Below are 9,316 nucleotides of genomic sequence, written 5' to 3'. Positions count from 1 at the left end.
ACATTCCATTAATGTTTCATTTCTTAATACCCTTGAAACAAAAATGGGAAGTTGGTATAAAACATTATTCTCCTTTCAAATCACAAAGAAGAGGAGCGTGGTTCCAGGCCAGGCAGCAAGATTACAAACTGGCATCTGTGTTAAAATGGGAATGCAGTGCTGGTGTCAGTGCCAGGCTGGAAGAGGCCCTTTAATGAGCCACAGAAAGAGGGATGTAACACAGGTTTTTCCATGTCACCAGCTGTCTCCAGCCTGGCCCAAGAGGACCATTTCTGAAGAAAGCTCTTGGCTCCTCATCTCTGAATATTTCACCTGCCATCCTCACCAACACAGGGAGCAGATTCTTTGCTCCAGGCAACTTATCAGTTACTGCACTGGCAAGAAAAGCAGCTTCCAAATGACAGATGTGGGCTTCAATGGCTGAGGTGGCACAGGAGCTCTGTGTGCTCCCCAGATCTTCGTTAGGTGCCTCACTCAGTGGTGCTGCAGGAACGGTGCCACTTGGAAGTTGCTCCTGGACCTCAGCACCAGGGAGAGGGGCTGCGAGGAAGATCTGGCTTTGGGGAATCCCTGTCTGCCCCTTCTTGTGTCTTTCTGGAAGAAATCCAGCTGTGCACAGGAGGCAGGGCAGCAGCAAGGCAGGGCTGGAGCTCTGTGCCAGGGCAGGGGCTGCAGCTGGGCAGGGCTCACCTGGGCAGGGGCTGCAGCTGGGCAGGGGCTGCACCTGGGCGGGGCTCACCTGGGCAGGGCTCACCTGCAGCACCTGGGCTCGGCAGTTCCCTGCCCTGGAGGTGGCACGGACAGGGTTCACCCGCCCCCATCGCCTGCGGGGCAGCGCTGGCCCCAGGCAGTGCCGTGTCAGCCTCTGGCTTATTGCTGACTTTAATTTGTTGGATGGGGAATCCCGGGCGTTCCAGCCCTGGCTGGCACCGCCTGCTGCCTGTCAGAAACATTTACACTCCAACAGCAGCGCTGAGACTTGACCAGCCCTGAGCTCACTCGCTGCTCCTGTCCCTTAGGAAGTTGCTCTTTCCCTTTGCCAGGCTGCCCTGATTTACCTGGGCAGATGTGGGTGTGTGCCCACCTTCCTGCCCTGATTTACCTGGGCAGATGTGGGTGTGTGCCCACCTTCCTGCCCTGATTTACCTGGGCAGATGTGGGTGTGTGCCCACCTTCCTGCCCTGATTTACCTGGGCAGATGTGGGTGTGTGCCCACCTTCCTGCCCTGTTTGGGCTGTGGGGCCTGGCAGATCAGGGAGCCAGGATTCCTGGGATGGGTGGGCAGATCTGCCTGGAGGATGCAGAGATGTAATCCCAGGGGTAGAGCAGCTCCATGGGCAGCCTGGGGCTCTGCCTCCCTGGCCTGGCTGGGTGTCAGGGGTGGCAGGAGCATCAGGATCTCCAGCTGGAGGAGGAGAAGGCAGCCAGGGCTGGAGCTGCACCTTCCCAGGCAGTGCTACCCTGTCCTTCCAGCCAAGGTCAGGGCAGTGCTTGTTTTTTGCAGAATTACAAGTGCTAATGTTACATTACATGTTTTCCTGGGTCTCTTGGGATTAATGGCAAAGCTGCTGGTTAGCCCAAGGGATTTTCTAAATCCTCCCCTTCCAGGAGTGTTATCACAGGAGAGCTGTACGTGAGCCTTGGGCAGGCTGGGAAGTGCAGGAGAGCCTGTGCTGCTGCTTTGCAGCCTTCTGTAAAGCACAGAGGTGTCAATATTAATTTGATATTAAAGCTCAAAACCTCCCTTGATTTCTCGCTTTATCAGAAATGATAAATTCTTAGGGAGTTTCTTAGTCTGGATGCTACAGTTTCCAGTGAGGAACTTGGATAATGGAAGATAAAATCAAGCTCCATCCTGAGATCTGAGATCCTCAATCCTGCAGAGCTGGAGCCACCACTGGATATACAGTGGGGGTTATATCCACTAAAATTCATGTAAAAATTGTTAGCTTGGGTTCATGGGCTGGTGATACTTACAGACATTCAGGAATGTGGTCAAATGAGACAGCATTGCTGTGGATGTACCCTTGTAGATATATTGATGCCTTAGGATTTTAGGTTTTACATTTTAATGTATTTGTAATCCTGCAGTTCTTTAGTCTAGAGCTATTAACTCCATTTACAATGGGAGCTGCTGCTTCCCCATTTTGGGCAGACACAACAATTCCTCTCAAGGAAATCAAGGAACCTCACTGCCTCAGGCCCCAAGAGATGGAAACAAAAGAGAGCTGGGGGAAAAAACTTGGGGTAAATTCCTTCATTACCTGAGGCTGTAATTGGAAGATTGAACCGTAATATACAAATGAAATAAACAAATAAAAATACAAAAACCTGACACCTGTGTACATTTTGGGTGCAGCCCCTGGAGCAGACCTGCACTAGGGCTGGTTCCAAGGAAAAAGCTGTGGAGGAAACCACAGCAATCCATTGTCTTCAATTGGGATCTGCCAGCTTACATCAGCTGAAAAGATGCTCCTTTTTTTATCTTCTGGTGACAATTTTATCAAAGTAGGGCTGGCCCTGCCTGAGAAAAGGAGATGCTGATAACCACAGCAAACAGTTCACTGCACACCCAGATGCTGTAACTTCCATCTCTGGTGCTGGATCAGAATTTTCTCAAGGACAGATAAAAACAGAAGCAGCAACATCTCAGGGTCGTGGCTGGCAAAGCACTTCAACAGCTACTAATGGCACTTGTGGAAGGTGCACAGGAGCTCCTGCACTGTGGCAATTACAGAGTTCATGAGCTGCAGTTGCCACGTGTCACAGTTGTGCCCAGCTGGAAGTCAGGTGCCAGGGAAAGCTGGTGAGCATCCCCTGAAGAAACAAGCCTAACCCCTGCCAGCTGCTGAAATCAAACAAGCCTACAGGGTTAAATTTTCCTCAGGGGATGAAGCTTGGAAACTCAAGAGTGGGGTGACTGACCTGTGTGTGGATGTAGCTATAAGGAGGAAACCAGCAGCAGAGTGAGGGATGTGTCCCCTGCCTCAGCTGTGCTGCTCCTGCATGTCCTGCTCTCCTCTGAAGAGCATCCTGTGCTCCTCTCATCCACACTGGGTTCCCAAACCCTCTCTGTTCCCTCGAGGCCTTCAGCAACAACATTTTGCATATAGACTCTATCCAAGCCCTGGCACTCAATTCAATCACTGCTTAATCTAACCCTCTAATTTAATCAATACTTCATGGACAGGGTCTTTGTTTAAAAACCCAAACAAACACAAAACCTTCCAGTCCCTTTTGTGATTGCTTTGTGCAGGTGTTATTAGGTTAATGCAATCAGCAGTGATAAATCTGCTCTCCTTGTAATGAGGGATCAGCCTTGCTGTGGGTGCTGTGGAAGGGAGGGAAGCAGGATAAAGAAACCACAAGCTGGGTACTTGAGATGTTACCAATGACACTGCCAGATTCAGGGTGACCTTTTCTGCTGCAGGAATAATGGGAGGCACCAGCAAGAGTTCCACCTCCTCTCCAGGTGCTCAGAGTGAGAAGAAAGTTGTGCTAAGGTGTCAAGAGGCCAGGAAGGATGGACACAGGTAGGAGGATGGAGGTGGGCTGCGCGGTTTTCCAAGGTTGTATGGCTCCAACAGTGGGGAGTGTGGGCTCTGGTTGCTCTGGGTGAAGCTGCTTTTCCTCACTGGAGCTCTGGCTGTGCTGGGGCTCTGGCACAAGGTTTCAGCTGCAGGCTCAGCCCTCCCCATGCCCACTGGTAGTGCTGGGGGAACCCATGCTTGGGGCTGGCTCTTGGCTGAGCAGGAAAATGCAGCAGCTCTCGATGAGCACGAATCCTTCAACAGTTGTTCCATGTTTAATCAAATTTGTAGAGCCTCGGGCCATTCATGGAGAAAAGTGTTTTCTGTCTGTAATAAGAGGAAGGTTTGCCTGTCAAGGGGTGCGAAGCCAGATAATGAAGTTATTCTTTCTCATTGCATTTTGCTATGAGTTTCTTGAGAACACTCTCAACAAAGTAATGATGCACGGAGGTTTTCAGGCTCTATAAATGGTGGCAGCAGCTTCCACTTGCAGGAAGGGCTTAGGGATGCCAGCATGTCTCCAGCTTTATAAAACCTGCCCCTATGGAAGTCCAGGATAGGTGGGCTTGACTTAAATGGATAAAGTGCAGAGACTGCAGGTGCAAACCCAGTGGGGCAGAGACTGGGGTCTCTGGAAAAAGACCCATGGTGCTTGCTGGGATTTTTTCCATCCTAAATTGCATGGATGGTGCTGGTGGAATGTCCTTACCATCTATGTCTTCCGCTGTTTGGGAAATTTTCCCTATTTTGCCTGCAAAAAGCTGTGGTGCTTTGTTCATGTTGCACTTCTACTGAAGCAAATCAACCACAGGAAAGCCAGCAAGGGATAATATAACCCACAGAAACAAACTACAATAAGTATGAGGAAAAGGATTTTAAAAACCTAACAAAAAATCTCTACCTTTTTTGTTTCCTTTGGAAAGCTCAATTGACTCCCTCAGAGCCCCCAACAAAGTCAATGATACTTCATCTTTAATTTGATTTTTCCCTTCAGTAAGGGTGGTGAGCATTAGCATCACTGTAATTCTGCAAAGTGCCATTAAATAACAGGGGAATATCAAACGTGAAGATTATGTGTGGTATCAGTGGCAAAATATTACACTCAGCAATGATTTAGACGAACATTAATGTCTCAGGCATGCTGCGAGAGATGTCAAGAATTGGACAATAAAACATCTCATTCTTCAAACAACCACTCGGGGCTGACGCCGGGCTGCTGGGGAGGCAGATGGGCACCCGTGGAGCCGAGCAGCCCCTCTGCAGCCCCTGCCCTGCCCGCGTTCCTCCGAGGGCAGACGCCTCTGCTGTGCGGGGGAGTGATGGATGCTGCCCATTTCCAGCGGGTCGATAACGGGATCGCTGTAGACCACCGTTCTTTTTGTGTTTAATTCACTGAATAAAATGAACCAGGTAAATCACTCGGAGGAGATGGGAGCGGATGTTAATAGGCACATTTGCAGGGCTATCTAAAAATGAGCTCTGCAATTACTGACTCATGCCGGCGCTTGTGTTTGGCGGTGTGGCTGGAGGCGGCACTCACCCACCCCGCCAGTGGCCTGGGGAGCAGCCCCTGGCTCCTCAGAGAGGGCTGGGGGCTGCAGTTCAGTGGGGCTTTGCCAGAGCCTGGAAGGGCATCACAGGGGAACAGGGCCCTGCTTTTTTGTAGACTTGCAGGCCTGAGGCTGGGCTAGGAGGAACGGAACAGGGTTGGGCAGCTCTTCATAGACTCAAAGGATTGTGTTGGAAGGGACCTTAAAGCTCATCCCATTCCAGTGGAGGTGGTGCTGAGCCCTTTGGGCAGCGTTTTCATAGAAGACACAGTGCCTTTCTCCAGAAAAAATGCATGGGCTGTGTTCCTTCTCTCCCTGGGGCAGGAGTGCTACCTCCTGAGCATCCTCAGCCTTGAAGTTTCCCATCCTCCATGAGAGGCTCAGGCTGGACCAGGCGCTAGACAGGCAATATGCAGCACTCTGCCAGCTCCCCAAAATAGCATCCTACCCAAGGCTGGATTAATCCCTGTGGAGCCTGGCTGCCAGAGCAGCCCACGATGGGTGCTGGGAAGTGTTCCTGCCAGCACGCAGCATTCCCACCTCGGCAGGAGGAGAAGGACAGGGCGGGGGGCCCAGGTGCCATGGCCATCGACCCGTTTATCACGGCAGAGCAGAATTAATCTCTCGGATCAGCAGAGTCATTGTGGCTTACAGAAAACAAAACAAAGGCAATTATTATTCCTCCCTTGTCGGGGGGCCGTGGCTAATCTCGTTACGCCGAGCAGCGAGGCGCCAGGGAAATCTCACGGTGCTGATAAAGCGCTCGGCAGCTGCACAAAGCAATTACGGTGAGACTGGGGGGCTGTGCTGGGGGCTCAGCCCCTCCTGGGGCCAGGCAGGGTTGTCCCCAGCTGTCCTCACAGGGAGCTTTTGGCAAGGCAAGGTGGGTGCTCTTCCTCACCTCCAGGTGCCTTCTCCCATGTCAAAATGTTGATGTGTGGTCTGCTAAAACCTTGTCCAGAAGCAAAGTAATTTTGGGGCTGTGGGACTGATTTTCCCACAGGCACCCTGAGTGGTGTCACCATCCTTGTGGCCAGAATCAGCCAGAGGCTGATTGGCCACATTGCCATGCCATCGCCATTGCCATGTCACCCAACAAGCGATGTGTTGTCCCAGAAGGTGTCACAGCTGCTCTGGGTGCTGTGCAGGCTGGGATAGAACAGCAATAGAGTGGTGCTTAGGGTTTTTTTATAACTCTTAAATCATTCCCCAGCTCTCCCTGCTGCTTTAAATTGTAACTTGGCTTTTAAAAAGTTTATCGTGCACTAATTCATTCAGCCCGTTCATTTCCATTCTGCTGACAGGGGACAAAATTGCTTCTTTTTTCATCCCAGAGAATTCTAACTTTGTCAATTTATGGCGCCTTTTTGATTTAATCAGGAAATTTCCTAAACTTCCGTGGCAATAACAAGACATTTTTCAAGCAGTACCTGAGAGGTGGCTGGGCATTATTTATAGCCCTGGTGCACACAGTATTTCAGAAGGACTTCCTGTGAGTCGCTGGTGGTCAGAAGATGCAGGTTGTTCCCAGCATCACTTGATTCTACTCCTGGGGAGCAACAGGAAAACCCCTTTTATTTGCCTTTGTTTTGCCATTGTCTGAAAAGTCCATCTGTTGCCCTTTCCCTCTTCCCACCCTGGAGGAGCCCAGACCCTTGGCATGACCTGGACATCCTGGCAACCTCCACTGCCATGGATGTGCCTCATGTGCCATGGATGGAGCCACTTTGGTGCTGCCCTGCAGAGCTGGTATCACGCTGTTCTGTGCTCAAACACTGTTATTTCACTCTTCCAAACACTGTCAGAGCAAGTCACGGGAGGGATTATTTTTGGCTCTGTTCAGTGTAGTTACCTAGCAATTTGCAGGAGGCTTGGTGATACCGGGGAGCTACTCAAGCCACACGAGCTGCTTTGCAGCAAGCAATTCAGTTGCTGCCTTTGGTTCCTTCTGCTGCTCACAAATAGCCCAGGAGCCAGCTTGGAATCTTACAAATTTGTTCTCAGTTGGACAGATTTCAGCCCCGTTGCTTGTGTGTGAAATATTTCCTCTGATCGTTGCTTTTGAGCGCTCACCGCCTGTGATTCCCCCATCACGCCTGGGCTCGACTGCCGGCGTGCAGCAGAGCTTTTCCTCTGCCTTGTGAAAGGAAGGGAAAACCACGGCTTGTGCTGATATGGATGTTTTGTAGGACAGTGCTGGGAAACCTCTTTTGATGTTTTTCTTTCACATTTCTCAAGTTGAAAAGAAATAACGTGCGAACGCCTTCTCCTTCCGCTGCCAGCGCCGTGTGCTCCCCTGCGCGCTCAGCACCGCCGCTCCAACCAGCCGTAAATACTGTTTGTGTTTGGCTTATTATCTCCAAGGTAATTTATGCTTTTCTGCTCATCCAGGGCGTTTACAGGCCTTCTGTTCTCTGCTGAACTCCAAGTGTTGTGATGAAGAACTGCTATTGTTCAGTTAAGAAGCAATATTGATTGCCAAGAACCAAGCAGAATCAGTGTTCTCCATTCTTCCAGCGTCAGACTGGAGGGGAAAAGCCTCAAGGAAAAGACCATGGGCAGGGACAGTAGAATCCAGGTGGCAAAGGCCCATGGTGCTACAGCAAATTGTCAAGAATCTTAATTAGGAACAAATTAAACATATTCCAATTCCACATATAACATGACCCATGTAATTAAATTATAGCTAAAATACTCTAGACTTCTTCCTCCTGTGGGCATCTCTGGCATTTCTCCCTGGCATTGCTGCTGGGCTTTGTGCCCATCCTGGTGGGTAGTTTCATATCCTGAGAGCATGTTTGATGTGGGCAATAGGTTGGATTTCATATGGCTGAAGGACACTTGCTGAATCTCATCAGGCTGTGGCAGTGCACGTTCTGCAGTGGGCAGTGTCTGTCTGGTGACATTAGCAGAGAGAGACCATGCTCTTCAGGGGAAACGCCTTCAGGAAACTTCTCCTGTGCCATATCCGTGTTGGCTGGATCCATTATCCAACCATTTTGTTCTCAGAAGCATCGCAGAGAAGAAATGAGAACCAAAATGAGAACAAAATGAGAACCATGGTCCTTCCGGAGCTCCAGCGGGTGCTGGATGTTTGCTTTAAATAGAATTAACCATGCAAATTGAATCATGTGAGTGTAAATTAGCTCTCGTTCCACCAGTGCTCTCGGTGTTGCTTAACCTACCATTTACCCCAAGACATCTGCTAAGTGCCATTCTTTCGAGTACTTAAACAGCACCTCTCGCTACCAGAGAGCCCCAGCCCCGCGCACCAGCAGAGCTGCCGCAAGCCTGTAATTATCGTTAAAGGGCTATTGTGCTCCTGGCGCTGATGAAGGCAGCGGGTGAGGCTTTCCAGCCCGGCTCCCTGCCTGCCAAGGGGAGGATGAGTGGGGCTGGGGCTGAAGCCCGCCTGCTCCCTCTTCCCGTGCCCGCTCTGGCAGCGGGGAAGGTCCTGGCACGCCACTGTGATCATGTTGCCCAAATGTCAGTAGTGGTGGTCGGCATAAGAAGCTGAAAATGGGCTGTCAGAGGAAGGCTCCCCAGCCAGGACTGCTGCCTGGCAAGGAGATCTGAGTTTGCTGGAGGGTTGCAGCCCCCACTCTCTCTTGCTGGCATCGCTTCCTCTGCAGCCAAAATGGAAGGAAAGGGCCCAGGGCTGCAGTGAGCACCGTGTGGCTCCAAGCCTTCCCCAGTGTGAGCTGTTATTTAAGCCTTTGATGTCATAGTTGGGAGAATTAATGTGTTAACCTCGTGGAGAAGGTGGTGTGTGGGTGGGCTGGAGGCGCTGGCGCTCGGCCCTGCAGCACAGCTTTGCTGCTGCGTGTCAGATCACAGCTGGAAGTGGGATGAGGGGATGAGCAGGTGGAGGAAGATGACATTGCTGGTGCCCAAGCAGCTCAAAGGGGTGCCTTGGATGCTCAGTCTGCTCTTTGGCTGGGCCCCTCCTAGGAAACGTGGATGTGATGCTCATTGGCTTCTGGTTTTTCCAGCCTCTTCCTACAGTGTGAGAAAACCCATTGTGGCTGGTGTGAATGGAGTTGGACACAATTCCTCCACAGTGGTTATGCAAATTCCCGGCCATAATGACATGTTGTCGTGTGTGATGCTGCGAACAGATGGCCTGAAGACAGGCTCAAGATCAGAATTAGTCCTGGGCTCCTGCAACAGAGCTGGGAGCATATGGGCCTCATCGATCCTTGCTTTAGCCTTAATAGCAAAGGGAACACTAACATA

This window comes from Fringilla coelebs (assembly GCF_963513975.1).
Source record: "Fringilla coelebs genome assembly, chromosome: 22".
Lineage (NCBI taxonomy): Eukaryota > Metazoa > Chordata > Aves > Passeriformes > Fringillidae > Fringilla > Fringilla coelebs.
This window is presented reverse-complemented; position numbering follows the sequence as displayed.